We start from the raw sequence: 18,450 nt of genomic DNA on the forward strand, positions 1-18,450 counted from the left end.
ATGAAATGCAAAACACCTGCAACCTAAAGGAGGACAAGATGATTTTGATGCACGAACATAGACCATAGTTGGCTGGATCCAAGGTAGAAACTGCACATGGTGGAAAGGCCTACCATGGAAAGAAGTTGATAGTATTGTAGCAGCAAGGAACCAGAGGGAAAAAGGAGTAGTAACCAGGTAGGGAGTTTCACCCTTTCAGCTCATGACACCAATAAACAGCTTCTCACCAGTTGTCTCTTGTTAGCAGCACTATCAGCTCTGGAGTCAACAAGCATCTTCCAAAAGCCCAAACTCTGAACACATGGGGGACATTTTGATCTGAGCCCTGACATTCCAGCCCTGGCCCTCAAGAGACTCATGGCTATCTCTTTATGCAGAATGCATTTAGTCCTTCTTCAAGTCGCCAATGTTTTAATAGTTCCATCACTGTTGAAAAGACCAAGTCCAAAGTCTCTTCTGAGAATCAAGAAAAAATATTAGCTGTGAGCCCCTGTCAAAATCAAAATGAAAGTTAAACACTGCTGGCATACCTTGGTGTAGGGTAAACATTACAGTTCCAAAAGGGAGAAATAGAAGAATAGAAAAGAAGCACACCAAAGCAAGAGCCAAACACAGCAGGGCAAATATTAGATCCTATAGCTCCTTGACCAGCACCTGGGCAAGTTGTGGTGAGAGATGAATTCCAAAGTATGAGGGCAGCCCCACCCTTGTTGGCTCCACTCAGTTACTGGGGTGCTCCCAACCGCTGATTCATGTTTTTGGCATTTCTGACTTCCTGGTCTCTCCACTTCATTTTTCTCTTGTCTCCCACAGCTTCACATGCTACCCTCTCAGGGGCATGCTATTTGGCCTCCCAGCCTTTCTTCTAAAATCTGGGTAGAGACTTACATGACCCCATAACTCTCACATTCTCTATTGCTGTAAAGCCAACACCACATGGATGGCATTCCAAAACTAAAATAATATGAAAGTATTATAAACTTGCCTACAAATTAGTTATTGCAAAAACATGTGCATAATGAGTATTGTGTTTAGGACTGAATGTAAAAATAAAGGAGTATTAAAAAGAATGTAGCTGGGGATTTAGCTCAGTGGTTCCACCACCTGCATCAAAAGCACAAGGACTTGAGTTCTATCCCTGGTACAAAAAAAATGTAATACAGGGCAAAGCAAAGAGATCATTAGACGACACATTCTCAAGGCTTGCTCCATCTCAACACCTTCATGAAGGGTCTGTTGACTTCTCTGTTGTACAGGCTGTAGATGAGGGGATTCAGCATGAGTGTGAGGGTGGTGTAGAAGATAGACACTATCTTGTACTGGGTTGGGGACTGGTCAGATGCAGGCCAGATGTACATGAACATCACTGTTCCATAGTACATGCATTCCACCACCATCAGGTGGGAGGAGGAGGTGGCAAAAGCTTTGCAGTGACCCTCGCCAGATCCCATGTGGATGACAGCCAGAATAACATAATTGTAGGAAGCAATGAAGATTGCTCTGGGCAAACCAAATATCAGTATACAATAAATAAAAAGAATCTCTTCAAATGTGGATGTGTCATTGCACGAGAGGATTAGCAAAGAAGGGAAGTCACAGAAAAATTGGGCTATTTCCCAGGACCCACAATAAGAGAAGGAAAATGTAGCTACAGGATCAATGATTCCATTACTAGAACCCAGGATCCAGGAGGAAGCAGCCATATGTCCCAAAATTTTGGGACTCATGAGATTGGTGTATCTCAGAGGGTCGCAAATGGCAATGTAGTGGTTGCAGCCATTCCAGCCAGCAGGAAACACTCAATTCCAATCAGTGATAAATAGGAAAATATTTGTGTGGCACAACCAGCCATTGAAATGGCCTGGCTGCCAGACAGGAAGTTGACCGCCATCTTGGGGACAGTGGTGCAGATGAGCATGAGGTCCATGAGGGAGAGCTGTCTGAGGAGGAAGTACATGGATATGTGCAGCTGGGCATTCAGGTAGATGAGGAGGACCATGGCTGTGAACCCAACACAGGCCACTGTGAAGATGGCTAGGACCAGGGTAAAGAAAGGTGTGGAAGGGGCTGTGATCAAAGATTCCCAGCAGGATGAAGTCCGAGTTGGTCTGATTCTCCCAAGCCATTGTGAACATACACTTTATCTAGTATCATAACAAGTGAAATCAGTTTATTCATTTGTTAAAGTTTTATCCAGTGTCTTACAAAATATCTGATTCTAGAAATTTCTGTAGGTCAGTGATCAATACCATAAAACCAGAATTAAGGTACTCAAAACTTAATAAGCACAAATTCAAAATGAAACATTGTATTCAAAAGTTTCTCACTTAGGAAATTTTGGAACTTGTTCTAAATACCACCTCTGAGCATTCATTTTCTCAATTGAAAACATAGAATGGCAACATGTAATATTATTTTGTGGATAGAGTTTTTGCAATAGCCATATGATCCACAGGCAAAAAGTAACTATAACATCCTTTATATATCTGTTAATGAATAAAAGTAGTTTTGGTCAGCATTTGGTTGGCACAATAATAAAAATAAAAAGATTTATGCCTGTCACAGGAATAAAGGCACTTTTATTGGTAGTTGTGACAAAATCTCTATGTTTGTTTATTACTTACACTTTAGAGTATTTGGCTTCAATTTACATTCAATGTTCCACAGAGTAAATGGTTCAATGAGAAAAATTATTAATTTATTTAAAACTGCAATTACATAAATCTAAAACCTGGACCCTTTTCTCAGTTGCCCATTATAGACATTTACATTGTTATCTTCCCCCAAAAGTTGTGCTGAAACCATGACCTCCTGAGAACATCAGCTTGTGTGTTTATTAGGAAATAGAGTCGCAAATGTGTGATTCATTATGTGAATTTCATACTGGAATAAGACTGACAGTAACCCTAAAATGACTGATGTCCTCAAAGGAAGATGTCCTTGTGCGAAAGGGAACACTGACTGACAGAGTGCCCTGGGGTAAGGGGGCTGGGATTGGAATGAGGCACCTAAACTTAGAAACACCATAACATGGAGACATGACAGGAAGCTGTAGGACACAGAATATATTCCTCCTTCCAGAGCCTCAGAAGTAGCAATAACCATGACAAGTTGCTTCAGACTTCTCCCAACTAGAATTGTGAGGCAACAGAGGAACAGAGGTGCCCCTTTGGTGCAGAGGACTGGAGGAGCAGAGCCATGTGGGCACTAATGCACTCCCCACCTCTGGCCACTGGGCCATGCCAGCACTTGGATCCACACTGGAGATGGGCAGTAGGTCAGAAAGGCCATTGTTCTGAGCTCCAGAAGATAGAGCAGAAGTGAATGACAGAAAGAGGGCCTCTCTGAGGCCCCTAGATGAAAATTGAAGCCCACTGGAAAAGTGAAGAAAATCTCTGCAATAAAGCCACACCAGACCACTGTAGATGGTAGGTGGGAGGGATCACCACCTCCCATCAGAACCTGGATTATCTTTAGGGGAAGGGCAGCTGGAGCCTGCAGCAGAAACTTGCAGAGTTCAACCCAGCAAGAGGTCAGAGATCTCAACTTGGGCCTTGAAGCCAAAAATAAGCCTGAAACTCAGGGTACAGATGCTGGCTTGCTGAGACTAATTGACTTAGATCGGCACACTCCTGCCCAAGCTGTCTATTGTGACAGCAGAGACATACCCTGAAGGAGGCCCTTTAGTTTTATTTTCAATGTCATGTTTTCCTCTTATTTTAAATAATTTTTCTAATTTTTATCATTTTTTCTTTTCTTTTTTCAATTTTTTTCCTTTGTCTCTCTTCTTTCTGTTTCTCTCTCACTCTCTCCCTCCCACCTTGTTCTTCATTGCTCTCCCATTTTATTCCTGTTCCTGTCCTAATTTGAATTTCTTTTTTTCTTTTCTTCTGTTTTTCATTTCTCAATTCTCATTAGTTTTAAAGGAAAGTTAATACATTTTCTAGCCTCCATACTGCTGTTAGGTTGTTCTGCTCTTATATTCGTTCTGTTGCTCTGAATTTTCCTCTTCTCTTCAACAGCTTCCTAGAGTTTGTGTGATCTTCTTGTGCCCTCTGGCCTCATTTCTAACCTTTTCCTATTCTACCTATCTATCCCTCCCTCCCCCAACTCATTCTAAGTCCTCATCCTGAAGGGTAAAGTTGCTATATTGAGGAGTTTATTCATTATGAACATATTTTGGGCTGGTCCTTGATTTTTATGTAATTCACCTGTTTAAAAGTGATAGATTAATAACTACCACAAATTGTCATTTTCTAAACTGTGCTCCATGATATTGTTGTTGCTGATTGCATCACTTGGGCTAAAGTGTTGCAACTGATCTAATAAGTTGTCCTTCCTGGTACACTAAAAACAAGATTAGATAAGAGTCGTTAAAGACTCAAAACGTAAAGACCAGATATATCTGGAAGACACTTCTGAGAAACAATCATTGCATAAAGATTCTAAACACAAGCAACAAAGATACTTATGATAAGCATTATTGAATTATCAACCCAGGAATTTAACCAAAAACAGTACAAACAACAAAAATAGAAATGAGAAGTCACCTAAGCAAGGCCCAAAATCAGTCTACCTGCTCATCAAAGGCAAATTCTGGGGGAAAGGAGGCAGAAAAGTCTGATAATCAATCATCTGGACACCCTGCACTGATGACACAGGAAATAACAAAACAGATGAACGAGGCTCTAGAAAAAGTCAAAACAAAAATAATTTCCCAGATAACCACAGAGATGTTGAGAAGAATGAAAGACATGATTAGAAACTCTAGAACAGAAACAGATAGAAAAAAAGATGAGCTCAGGGCCATGATGGAAATGATGAGTGCCCAGCATAGGAAAGAAATGGAAACCATGAAACAGATTCAAACAGATATCCAGAAGATTAAAAACTCTATTGAAAGCATTTGCAGCAGAATGAGTGAATCTGAAGACAGAATACCAGATACAGAAGACAGAATTGTGATGAGTGACCATGAAAAGAGAGATCTCTTAAAAATAGTAAGGGACCAGGCTGGGGATTTAGCTCAGTGGTTTCACCACCTGCTGCACAAGCGCAAGGACTTGAGTTCAATCCCTGGTACCAAAAAAAAAAAAGTAAGGGACCATGTGAAATCAATCCAGCAGCTCTTAGATGATGCAAAGAAGAATAATATAACACTGATAGCAATCCATGAAAAAGGAGGTGAAAGTACAAATGACATAAAAAACCTGTTCACAGAATTAATGACAGAAAACTTCATGAACACCAAAAGAATTTGACATACAGGTAAGTGAGGCATACAGGACTCCAAATAGCCATGATCAAAAAAAAAATCTACACCTAGGCATATAGTGATCAAGATTCTGGAAACCCAACAGAAGAACAAAATACTACAAGCAGTTAGAGTAAAGAAACTAATTGTTTGCAAAGGAAAGCTGACTTTTCAACAGAAGTGCAGCAGACTTTTCAACAGGAGCCTCAAGTAAAGGAGAGGCTGGGGTGAACTATTTCAAGCCCTAAAAGAAAACAACCTCCAGCCTACAATGATGTATCCTGAAAAACTATCTTTCAAAATCGATTGGGAAATAAGATACTTCCATGACAACGAACACCTGAGAAACTTCATGAATATGAAACCAGCATTTCAAACAAGTCTAAACAATATCCTGGAAAAATGAAGGTCACAACTCCATAAGGCCCAAATGAGCAAATCCACCAGGCAAGGCAAGAAATTAAAGGGAGAGGGGGGAAAATAAAAAAATAAAAAGCCAACAACATGAAAATAATATGACAATGATAAGACAATACATATCAGTTATAACCATCAATGTTAATGGCCTCAATTTACCAATCAAAAGAAATAGACTGGAAGAATGGATTAAGAAGCAAAATCCAACTATATACTGTATATATTAAATGCACCTTTTTAAAAAAGAAACTCACAGACTGAAAGTAAAAGGATGGAAAACAGTTTGCCATGTGACAGGAATGTGAAAAAAAAACAGGGGTAGCTATCTTATTTGAAGACAAAGTAAATTTCAAACCAAAACTAATTAAGGAGACAAAGAAGGTCATTACATCCTTGTAAAGGGAAGAATCCAAGAGGAAGAGATGACAATCATAAATATTTATGCACCAAATACTAATGCCACCAACTATACAAAACAAATATTATTTCTCATGGACATGAGAAAATAAATAAGCACTAATACAATTGTAGTAGGGGACCTCAATACCCCAATGTGAATAGACAGGTCATTTAGACAAAAAATCAACAAAGAAATAATAGAACTGAACCAAGCTTTTAAAAAAGTGGACTTAATAGATGTCTACAGAGAGTTCCACCCCACAAAATCAGAATATACATTCTTTTTGGCTACACATGGGTCATTCTCCAAAACAGACCACATGCTAACTCATAGAACATGTTTAAGTAAATGCAAAGGAATTGAAGTTATTCCCTGTATATTCTCAGACCATAGTGCAATTAAACTGGAGATCAATAACATAAGAAACATAGCAAAAAAATTAACAAGAACTACACAAACACATGGAAATTAAATAACATCCTCCTGAACACCCTCTCCTTGGGTCAGAGAGGAAATTAAAGAAGAAATTAGACAGTTTCTACAATTAAATGATAATACTAGTACAACATACAGGAATCTATGGGACACAATGAAAGCAGTTCTTTGAGGGAAATTCATACTAGTGAATGCCCACACTAGGAAAACAAAGTGAGCTCAAATAAATAACTTAATGCTAAATCTCAAGCTCCTACGAAAAGAAGAGCAAGACAAACACAAATCTTTTGCAAGGGAAGAAATCATAAAGATCAGAGCAGAAATCAATGCAATGGAGACTAAGAGAACAAAACAAAAAAATCAATGAAGCTGAGTTGGGTTTTTAAAAGAATAAATAAAATTGATAAACTTACCCAACCTTACCTAAAAAAAAAGGAAAGAAAAGCCTCAAATTCATGCAATTAGGAAGGAAAAAGAAAAATGTGAAGCCACAACAGATCCTGTAGAAATCCAGAGGATCATCAATACCTACTTTGAGAACCTGTACTCTAATAAAATGGAAAACACAGAAGAAATGGCCATATTTCTAGATACATATGAATTAACAAAGTTGAATGAAGAAGATATAAAAAGTCTAAACACCCATATTACAATCATGGAAATTGAAAATATAATTAAAACTTTAGCAATGAAAAAAGCCCAGGTTCTGATGGCTTCACTGCTGAATTCTAGAATTTAGCACTTGGTTAAAACTTCACCAAGAATCCATAACTACATAACATTTAATCCATAACAATTACACATCCTACTTCCTGTGAAGATGGAGAATAAACACCAAATAAAGATAATCAGGGAAGCTTCACATCAACTTGTCTAGCAGTACACGCTGAATTCCACCTGTGTGTTGGGCACTGGGGGCAGGACAGCAATCACAGCAAGCAAAGAAAACCCCATGTGCCTGGTCCTGAGGAGGATGAGATGGTGACAGATAAACCCTGGGATGGTAAAGGAAGACAAATGCTGTGGCAGTGCTGTTGCATCAGAGCTCCTGATTTTGCCCAGAGGAGTCTTAGGAAGTCTCATTCTGCTGTTGGAATTTGGCTGACAGTTCAGAGGAAGTGAAAGGGACTCATCCCAAGAACACAAGGTCACACATCACCACATGCACACAGTGCAAAGTCATCAATGCAACCAGCACAATACAACAGGGACATGTCAAATTTCAGGGTAAGAATTTAGACCATTGTGATTCACAATATTGTAAAATATTAATGCATAAAGTAATACATATGAAAAGAAATTTTGCTGAGAGTGAATTTTTCAGGCAACAAAAATAATTTTAAAACAAAAAGCAAGACTCATGAATAGAACAATTAGAGTGGGCTCTGTTTTTCTCATCTATTTACACATCACATTCTTGTGAAGGGATTAAAGTTTTTTTAAAAAAAGCTGAGTAAGCTCAGAGTAGCACAGAGACAAGGAGAAAACCATAAGAGGGGTCTTGGTTAGCCTCAGGACATGGAACGTAATCTTTAAATTGAGTGGTAGTAAAACACATTTCTGAGATGTAGTTGTTTTATCAGGGTGAATTTTTTTTAAGAAAAAAATCTTCGAAATCACTTTTTAATTTCAAGAGTGACTGTGACCTGAGACACTGATCTACTTAAAAGTGCCTCTGAAGGGTTAGAAAGGTGGAAAATGAGCCTGTTACATAAAACTCCTGAGCTGGGAAGAGCAATACTCAGTGTTGCACAAATCCAAGTGGGCACAAGGTGTGACACAGGCTGAACTTTTATTTGTCTTGACTGCAGGGGTAAGTAGAAATCTATCTATCCGTCTACCTACTTATAATCTATCTTATCATATATCCATTTCTCTAGAAGTTGATTAGACCTCTAATTGAGAACTTAGATTAAGATCCAGTGGACTTCAGAAATGGGCATTGTGGGGCTTTGGGAAAGTGGAGGAGCTTCCCCACCCCACAGGGGCCCTGGCACCGTTTACTCACTTGAAGAGGCTGTGGCTTACAGAACAAAGGAAGAGGGACATCTTATGTGTCAGTCATTTCCAGAGCTCTTTCCACTTATTCTAATTCTATTTGATAATAACTCACCTCAACTATTTGAAAAAAACAAACAATATTGAAGATCAGTAACCTTGAACCTGTGAACTGTTATAATAGATCGATTTAACCAAGCAATATTTATGGGAATCACAAATTTCCACCCTGAGTTCCCTTGAAGTCTTTCTCCAGTGTTATTCCAAGAAGGGTGCTACCTGGCCAAGTCAGCACACACCCGTGCTCCTGCTAAGTCAACAAAGTGTTCTGCCATCCAAGGATGCTTCTGTCCCAGTGAATAAATTGACAAAATGTGGAATAATTCTGCCAAGTCATCCAGACATTCCTACCATGCAACTTTTAAATTCCATCAAGCAATGTGGTTTAAAAACAGGAACAGTTAACAAATACACAAGTTATATATCCTGTATTTTCTCTGCCACATCCTTAGCTCAAGAGTAAGTTATGTAAGTGCACACTTACTTTATATTTTCTCAATCACATCACTGCTTCAAAACTCCCTTTACAATTTTGTGCTAATATTCTCTTCAGTTTTTCCTGTCCCATCCGATGTGACAGCATGTGGGATTCGGAATTGCATCCAGAGGATCATTTAGCATGGCAGTTTGCCGTAGCAACTTAGTGTGGCAGCCGGTAGCACTCTAGTGGTGACATAGCCGAAGAGACTGGAAACAGGCTTACCTTGTACCTACTGTGTGAAGATTCATGTAGATGTTCGTGCATTAACATTCTGAAAAAAAGGGTGTTCCTCCAGAGGAAACGAGACATTTCTCAACTGTTAATGAGATGTATGTAACATTAGGTCTCAAAAGAGAGATGGGGATCTCAACCCATGGTCCCTCACTGAGTAGCTTCATGGACTGGTCAAAGAAGATCTTTCAGGACAAGTAGCTGAAAGCCATAGGTAGATTTATTAGACAACAACCAAATAAATGCACACCCAGGAAGGAGTGGGAGGAAGAGGGTGCAATGAGCTGTGGCCTGGGTTGGGGCTTATGGGACCTTGGGGTGTCTGAAGGCAAGTGACATAGGGTGTGTATTCCTACTGTCTGGCAGCTAGTGGTCCAGATTTCAGAAGAATCATTGGCATGTGGAAGCTTAGAGGCAGGGCACCCAATTAATGTTACTTCCTTGAGGGAGAAATTCTAGGATATTTGCATGTACAGATTCTGAAAGAAGAAATGGCCCAATTTACAAGCTTATTGTATTTTTAATACTCTTACGAATTTAAGACTTAGAAGTTTGGAAGAAAAAGAAGTCATGGGAGAAAAAGGCATTGTGACCTTGGGCGACTTTGATTGTCAATTTGAAGCTGCAGTTTTCTTGAAAGTGCCTAGTTGGTGGTGGATTAAAACAGTAGCAGTCTGCACCTTCACAGTTGAGAAGCTGGACGTCCAGCTCCCCCTAGTGTCTGGGAAGAGTCCCTGGCGTGGTTCGACTCCTGCACTCCTGGCAGTCCATGGTATTCTAGGCTGATTTCAGTTACTGCAGCGGGAGGCTTTCTAGGAACATGGGCTTCATTAGCTCCCAGGCGAAGAGGTGAGACGTCCACAGCACGGTCCGTGTGAGGGCTGCGCCGCCCTGCATGGATGCTTCACGGAGGCAGAGCTGCAGCAGCCCAGCGCGCTCCCTCTAACAAGGCTCTCTGAGGACCACCTCGGGTCCCCGCGATTGTGTAGCTTCTGCTCTGGGGCGCTGGTCCTAGGGCCTGAAAGATGCCGCCGCCTCTTTGCTTCATGGCCCCAGGAGCGAGCTGCCAGCATGAGCCCTGGGAGACCCCGGGCCGCGTGGGAACTGAGCACTTCTGCGCGGCCGCGTCCCTCAGAGCACTGCCTCCATTCACACCTCCCTTACGTGTCACTTTTGCTTGCTTCAGGGTGGATGATGTGTTTCCTTCATACCCACACTCCTCTACAGCACCACCCTTCCACCTTTCCTCACTCTTGTCTCCCTTCTGCTTTGATGACATGTTTTTTAGATTGCACACATTAGGGAAACCACATAATACTTGTCTTTCTGAATCTGGCCTATTTTGCTCAACATGGTGTTCTGCACATCCGTTTCCCTGCGAATGACAAATGCCACTATTCTTAATGACTAAATAGTACTCCATTGTGTCTATGTACCACATTTTCTTTCTCCTTTCACTAATTAAAAGACACCTAGGCTGGTTTCATATGTTGGCTATTGTGAATTGTGTTGCAAGACACACACATTTTAAAAATTACATTTCTTTGTTTTCATCCTATATTCATTTATTTTATCCTTCCTCCAAAGTCTGCTTTATTTTTAGGCATTGGTAGATTAGATCAAAGTAGGAGGCCTATTTTCAGGTATCTAGGACAGAGATAAACCTAAAATATGTTTTGTGTAAAACGAGGGTTCCAAGAGGCATGTGTATGTATTCACACAAAAAAAGGAATCTTTGTGGAAATATTTTCTACACTTAAAATTTTTTAAGGATATTTGTTACTAGACAAAGTAGAATATTTGGAATAACAGCCTGGTAGGTGTTTGAGAGAAAATAAGCAGACTTTCAGAGTAGACTTGAAATTTTGATGTATCATTTTATTTAAATGTTCAGAGAAAGCTAATAGTGTAACATAGATGTGCACAATGAGGTATGACATTTTATTTTAGATTTTGCCTGTTTCCTTTTTCCCCTTAGTTTTACTTATCATCTTTTATTTTTATTTCATCCAATTATTTTCCTTGAAAGTAAACTCCATCACTTGGAAGGTAGGATAGTTCACTTGTTTAGAATTTTTAATGTTATTTCTATGTTTGAACCTCGAGTCTGTCTTTTTGGTGTCCATTTTATGCCTTAACCACATTGCTTCTCTAGGGAGAGTCATGAAACTTCAAAACACAGAGATAGGGGGTCCACACCCATAGCAATAATAACCCACAATCCTTTAAAATCATAGCCACACACTGAACTGTCCTGAGTGAGATAACGAAAGAGAAACACTGGGTACTCATAATTGATTAAAAGAAGAAAGAAATCATTCTGTGGAACAAGATGTTCCATTGCTTCCCTTAGAGTAATCAATTGTGCTGGCCAAACAGAATTTTCCCTTTTGTGTCAGAAAGAACTAAGAAATGAAGAAAAAGTGTCTACTGATAGCAAACAAGTTGAGAGCTACTATTTCTAATAACAAAACTCAACTTGCAAGAGCACGGACAATGGGATTTTTCACCAGTGCTACAAACAGAGGCAGCGGTGAGCCTCATGAGGTGAATGTCACCAAACACGCAGATCACAGAGGGTCATCTTTGGAAGTTTACTATGGAAGATTACAGCCCTGTCGTCCCATGGGAGATGTCAGCACTGACATAATGATGATTTACAAAACTGAACGAAAGGGTTGGCTGAGCAGAAAGACTCCGTCTTTCAAAACTGCTGGCAACAGTATATCATATCTAACAAATTTATTACAAGTAATTTTTTAAAAATTTAATAAAGCAATTTAAAATATATGTGCAGATTTTAGAGCAACTGTTAACATGAGCTCAGCTGGGATTATTAACAGAGAAGAGACCGTGGCCCTGATCTGCTTTTGAAAATTAATTTGGTTCTGTCCTTAGCATTATCTGCCGCTTTTCTGCCTATTCCTATCCACCAACAGTTTCTTCCTTACATCTGGAATATGAGGAAATTAATAATAAATAACAGTGATAATAACAATATATTTTGTAATATTTCTTATTGATGGGTGGAGGCAGTTCATAACCTCTTCCACCTCAAGACCATTACCCATAAAACGAGAGTCACACCACCTTTCTCAATGCACTATTGTACAAATAAAATTAAAGAATGGTTACAAAATTTTTAGCAAAACATCACCTAAGAAATGAAGTCATTCATCACCACGTTCAGCACAGGTGTTGGCATTGGCATGCATACACTCTCCCAGCTAACCAGGGTTTTACCTCACCTCTGTAGCATTGCTCTAAATATTGTTTATTTCCAATGGGATTGCCTTCCTGGCAAGGCAGAATGTGTATCTTGCATGTTTTATATTTCTATCGTAAAAACCCAGGGTCTATAGAATTGTAATCTTTATTATCATTGGTAAATTAATAGAAAAAGAAAAAAATAAAATTTTAGCCCTCAGGGAATCCATTCCCCTGTCTTTAATCATAAGTTTGCATTCTCTCTCATCTCCTCTTCTAAGAGGAGAGATGAAATTAGCTTTCTTCTCTTGAAAACATTGTAGGATGGTTATTAAGTCTCCTTCTTTTACACAGTACCAACTCCCTAAAACTTTCTTTTCTCTTTCATTCACATAATAACAACAGGAAGACCAAAGAGGGATTTCTTTGTAATTGGCACAGTGGTAAGCAATTTCACAAACTCACACACTTGCAGACACTGCCATATGTTGTCACTCTCTGACTCATCAGGGTTTCTTTTTTGGTACCAGGGATCGAACTCGGGTCCTTACACTTGCATAGCAGGCAGCGAAACCACTGAGCTAAATCCCAGGCTCTCATCAGGGTTTCTTACATGATGAAACTGAGGACAGAGCTGGAGAGGAGCCACAGTCAGAATGCTGGGAGGACTGAGCAGGCCAGTGCTTGTAGACTTTGGACCATCTCTTCTTCCCCTGTCCCATCTTCCCTCATGAAAGCAAAAAATGCCTATTTCAGTTGATCAGGATTGTCATTTTTAATATCTTGAGGTTTGCTGCATAAAGTTCTTCCTATTCATGTATTCCCAAATATGTTTCATATCTCTCAAAATTAGTGTGTATTTTTTTGCCATGCATAATGTCACATGCATGTAATTCAGCTTCCTGGGAGGCATAGGCAGGTGGATTGTGAGTTCAAGGCCAGCCTGGCAACTGAGTAAGACCTTGAATTGAAATAAGATACAAAGGGCTGGGGATGGGTCTCCCAGTATAGGTGTCCTGTATATAGCATGGATGAGATTCAACATTCAATCACAAGTAACACAAAAACAAACAAACCAAACAATTGTATACTTTTGTGTATTTTCCTCTGTTTAAGTTATTTGTACCACACATAGAAATGTTCCTGGTTATTTCCTGGTTTGTTGGTCTAGTGTATGAAATATTTTTTTCTATTACAATTTGTATGTTTTCTGCTGATATACAGAAAATTATTTATAATTGTTTTAGTATATCAAAATCAAGAATGCTATTTTTCATTCATCTATTCTTTATTACAAACAAAAACTATTAAATACAATTTATTTATTTATTTTTTTATTAAATTCTTTTATTGGTACATTGTAGGTATACAACACAATTACATTTCTCATTGGGAATTGTACCTTTACATAATGCATCTTGGTTCTTATTTGTTCCCAATTCCTAGCCCTCGCTTCACGCCCTCCACCCTACCCTATTTACAAAGACTTTATTTCCATTTTTTCCATTTCTCAGCATTTTTCCTTTCCCTTCTTTCCTTTCCCCTGCCCCTCTCACTACCCCTACACCTTTGGACCTTTTCTTCCTATTTTACATTTTCGATTATTCATTCTAATCATTGGTACATTTTAGGTATACAATATAATGACATTGGAAATTTTCACCTTTACATAGTCTCTCTTGGTTCTTATTTTACCCTTGCCCAGCCCTCCCTTCAACCCCTCCATTCCTCCCTATTTACAAAGATTTTGTTCCTATTTTTCTGTTTTCTCATATCAATCCCATTCCCTTCTATTCTTTCCCCTAGCCCTTCCACTTCCTTCCCCTTTGCCCCTTTTCTTCCTATTTCACATGACCTATTATACATTTAGTCCTTATTTGCACTTTCAGTTTCTCACACCAGAGAAACTATTCAGAATTTATTCATGTGTGTCCTATTTATTTCACTTAAGAGTATTGCCTCAATGTGCATCCACTTAGCTATAAATGTCTCTAATTTCTCATTTTTTATGGCTGAGTAGTACTCCATTTTATAAAAAAAACCACATTTTCTTTATCCAATCTCCAGTTAATGGGCATTTGGGCTGTTTCCAAGTTTTAGCTTTTACAAACTGTGCTGCTATGAACATGGGTGCACATATATCACTGTGGTATGATTCTTTTAATTCTTTGGGGAACATAACCAGCAGTGGAATAGCGGAGTCAAATGGGACTTCCAGTCCTAGTTCTTTGAGGTATCTCCATGCTGATTTCCACAGTGGTTGCACCAGTCTACACTCCCACCAGCAGTGGAGCAGGGTTCCTTTTTCCCCACAGCCCCGTCCGCATTTGTTATTGGTTGATTTCATGATAGCAGCCATTCTTTCTGGAGTGAAGTGGAATCTCACCATTGTTTTCATTTGCATCTCTCAAATGACCAGTGACGTTGAACATTTTTTCATGTATTTATTTGCTACTTCTACTTCTTTGTCTGAGAAATATCTGTTCATTTCAGATGCCCATTTTTGGACCGGGTCTTTAAATTTGGGAGGTCTGATCTTTTTAAATTCTTTATAGATTTGAGATAGTAGACCTTTGTCTGAGGAAGAGCAGGTCAAGATTTTTTCCCACATTGTGAGTTGTCTCTTCACACTGCTGGTGGTTTCTCTTGCTGTGCAGAAGTCTTTTAATAAGAAGATATTCCACTTGTTGATTGTTTGTGCTAGTTCAGGGGAACTGAGGTTTTGTTCATAAAATCATTTCCTACACCGATGTCTTCAAGGGTTCTACCGAACCTCTGTTCCAACTGGTTCAGAGTTTCTATTTTAATATTTAGATCTTTAATCCATTTTGATTTTAGTTTAGTGCATGGTGAGAGATACAGGTCTAGTTTTAATCTTTGGCAAGTAGAAGCCCAATTTTTCCAGCGCCATTCATTAAAGAGGCTATCTTTCCTCCAGTGAGGGTGTTTGGCTCCTTTGTCGAAGATGAGATGGCTGAGTGTGTCTGGCGTTGTTTCAGCATCTTCTAATCTGTTCCACTGGTCCTCAAGTCGGTTTCTTTGGCAGTACCATGCTGTTTTTATCACAGTAGCTTTGTAGTAGAGTTGCAGATTGGGGATTGTGATACCCCCTGCCAAGTCTCTGTTACCTAGACTTGCTTTTGCTATTCTGGCTCTCTTCTTGTTCCAAATGAATTTTTGGATTGTTTTCTCAAGGTCTATGAAGTATGCTGGTGGGATCTCAATTGGAATTGCATTAAATCTATATATCAGTTTTGGAAGTATGGCCATTTTCACTCTATTAATCCTTCCTACCCAGGAGCACGGGATGTCTGTCCATTTTCTGATATCATCTTCAATCTCTCTTTTCAGAGTGCCATAGTTTTCAGAGAAGAGGTCTTTGATTTCTTTCATTAGGATGATTTCTAGGTATTTCAGTTTTTTGGATGCTATTGTGAAAGGAATTATTTGCCCTACTTCTCTCTCAGTGAGTCTGTCATTGGTGTAGAGGAAAGCTATTGATTTTTGTGTGTTAACCTTATAACCAGCTACTTGAGTGAATTTGGTTATTAAGTCTAGAAGACTTTTGGTGGAGTTCTTGGGGTTTTCTATATAGAGTATCATTTTATCTGCAAATAATGACAATTTGACTTCTTCATTACCTATCTTTATTTCTTTTATTTCTTTCTCTTGTCTAATTGTCATGGCTAATGTTTCCAGAACTATATTGAACAAGAGTGGTGATAGTGGACATCCTTGTCTTGTTCCTGATTTTAGTGTGAAGGATTTCAGTTTTTGACCATTTAGTATGATATTGGCTGTTGGTTTTTCATAGATGGCTTCTATCAGTTTGAGATAGAGACCATCTATTCCAATTTTTTGTAGGGTTTTTTATCATAAATGCATGTTGGATTTTGTCAGATGCTTTTTCTGCATCTATGGAGATAATCATATGGTTTTTGTCCTTGGATCTATTGATATAGTGTATTACATTGATTGATTTGTGTATATGGAAACATCCCTGCATCCCTGGGATGAATCCCACTTGATCAGGGTGTATGATCTTCTTGATGACCTTCTGCATTCTGTTTGCCAGTATCTTATTAAGGATTTTTGCATCTATGTTCATTAGTGAGATTGGTCTATAGTTCTCTTTTTCAGTTGGGTCTTCCTCTGCTTTGGGGATCAAGGTGATGCTTGCTTCCAGGAATGAATTTGGGAGTATTGCTTCTCTTTCAATTTCAATGAAGAGTTTAAACAGTAGTGGCAGCAGTTCCTCTCTAAATGTCTTGTAGAATTCAGCAGTGAAGCCATCAGGGCCCAGCCTTTTCTTAGTTGATAAGTTTTTAATTACATTATCAATTTCATTGGTTGATATTGGGTTGTTCAGAATTTTTAGGTCTTCTTCGTTCAACTTTGGTAATTCATATGTATCTAGGAATCTGTCCATTTCTTCTGTGTTGTCCATGTTATTGTCGTGTAGGTTCTGGAAGTAGGTATTGATGATCCTCTGGACTTCTGCTGGGTGTGTTGTAAGTTCACCCTTTTCATTCCTAATTGCATGGATTTGGGCCTTTTCTTTCCTTTTTCTGACAAGGGTGGCTAAAGGTATGTCAATTTTGTTGACTGTTTTGAAGAACCAACTCTTGTCTTCATTGATTTTTTGTATCATTCTCTTAGTCTCCATTGCATTGATTTCTCCTCTGATCTTTATAATTTCCTCCCCTGTATGAGCTTTGGGGTTGTCCTGCTCTTCTTTTTCTAGAAGCTTGAGGTTCACCATCAGGTTGTTTAATTGGTCTCGTTCTGTTTTCCTAATGTGCATATTCACTGCTATGAATTTCCCTTGTAAGACTGCTTTCATTGTGTCCCATAGATTCTGATATGTTGTATTGTCATTGTCATTTAATTGAAGGAACTGTCTGATTTCTTCTTTAATTTCCTCTGTGACCCATTGGTTATTCAGAAGTGTGTTGTTCAATTTCCGCATGTTTATGAAATTTTTTGAGTTTCTTTTGCTATGGATTTCCAATTTCATTGCGCTATGGTCTGATAATATACAGGGGATAAATTCAATTCCTTTGCACTTACTTAAACATGTTCTACGTGTGAGTATGTGTTCTATTTTTGAGAATGACCCATGTGCAGCTGAGAAAAATGTGTATTCTGATTTTGTGGGGTGGAAGACTCTGTAAACATCTGTTAAGTTCATTTGTTCAAGAATTCGATTGAGTTCTAGTATTTCATTACTTATTTTTAGTCTAGTTGATCTATCTATTTGTGACAGTGGGGTGTTGAGGTCCCCCACTACAATTGTATTAGTGCATATATGACTTTTCATGTCCGTTAGTATTTGTTTTATATAGTTGGGTGCACTAGTGTTTGGTGCATAGATATTTATGATTGTCATCTCTTCCTCTTGGATTCTTCCCTTTACAAGGATGTAGTGTCCTTCTTTGTCTCTCTTAATCAGTGTTGGTTTGAAGTCTACTTGATCTGCCAAGAGGATAGCTACTCCTGCTTTTTTTCGGGTTCCTGTCACATGGAGTATTGTTTTCCACCCTTTAAGTTTCAGTCTATGAGTTTCCTTTTGAATTAAGTGTGTTTCTTGTATTCAGCATATTGTTGGATTTTGCTTCTTGACCCATTCTGCCAGTCTATTTTTTTTGATTGATGAATTGAGACCATTAACGTTGATGGTTATAACTGAAACATATTGACTTGTCATTGCCATGACTTTTTCTTTTTGTTGGGTTCTCCCCCTTTACATTTAATTTCTTGTCATGGCAGATGGGTTCATTCTGCTTTGCTTCCTGGGGTTGTGATCCTCAATATCTGTTCCTAGGATATTGTATAAAATTCTTTGGAGTGCTGGTTTGGTATTCACGAAGTTCCTAAGGTGCTCTTTGTCATGAAAGTATCTTATTTTTCCATCCATTTTGAAAGATAGTTTTGCAGGGTACATCAATCTGGGTTGGAGGATGTTTT

The 18,450-nt window shown here is 38.8% G+C and overlaps 1 pseudogene; it reads right to left on the reverse strand.

Annotated features, from left to right (window-relative positions):
• Nucleotides 1–1,196: 1,196 nt before the first annotated feature.
• On the reverse strand, nucleotides 1,197–2,126 carry LOC101714750 (olfactory receptor 2M2-like; annotated as a pseudogene).
• Between the last annotated feature and the right edge of the window lie 16,324 nt (nucleotides 2,127–18,450).

This window comes from Heterocephalus glaber, unplaced genomic scaffold (genome assembly GCF_053883595.1).
Source record: "Heterocephalus glaber isolate CG9 unplaced genomic scaffold, H.glaber_assembly_v1.0 deba00001462, whole genome shotgun sequence".
Lineage (NCBI taxonomy): Eukaryota > Metazoa > Chordata > Mammalia > Rodentia > Bathyergidae > Heterocephalus > Heterocephalus glaber.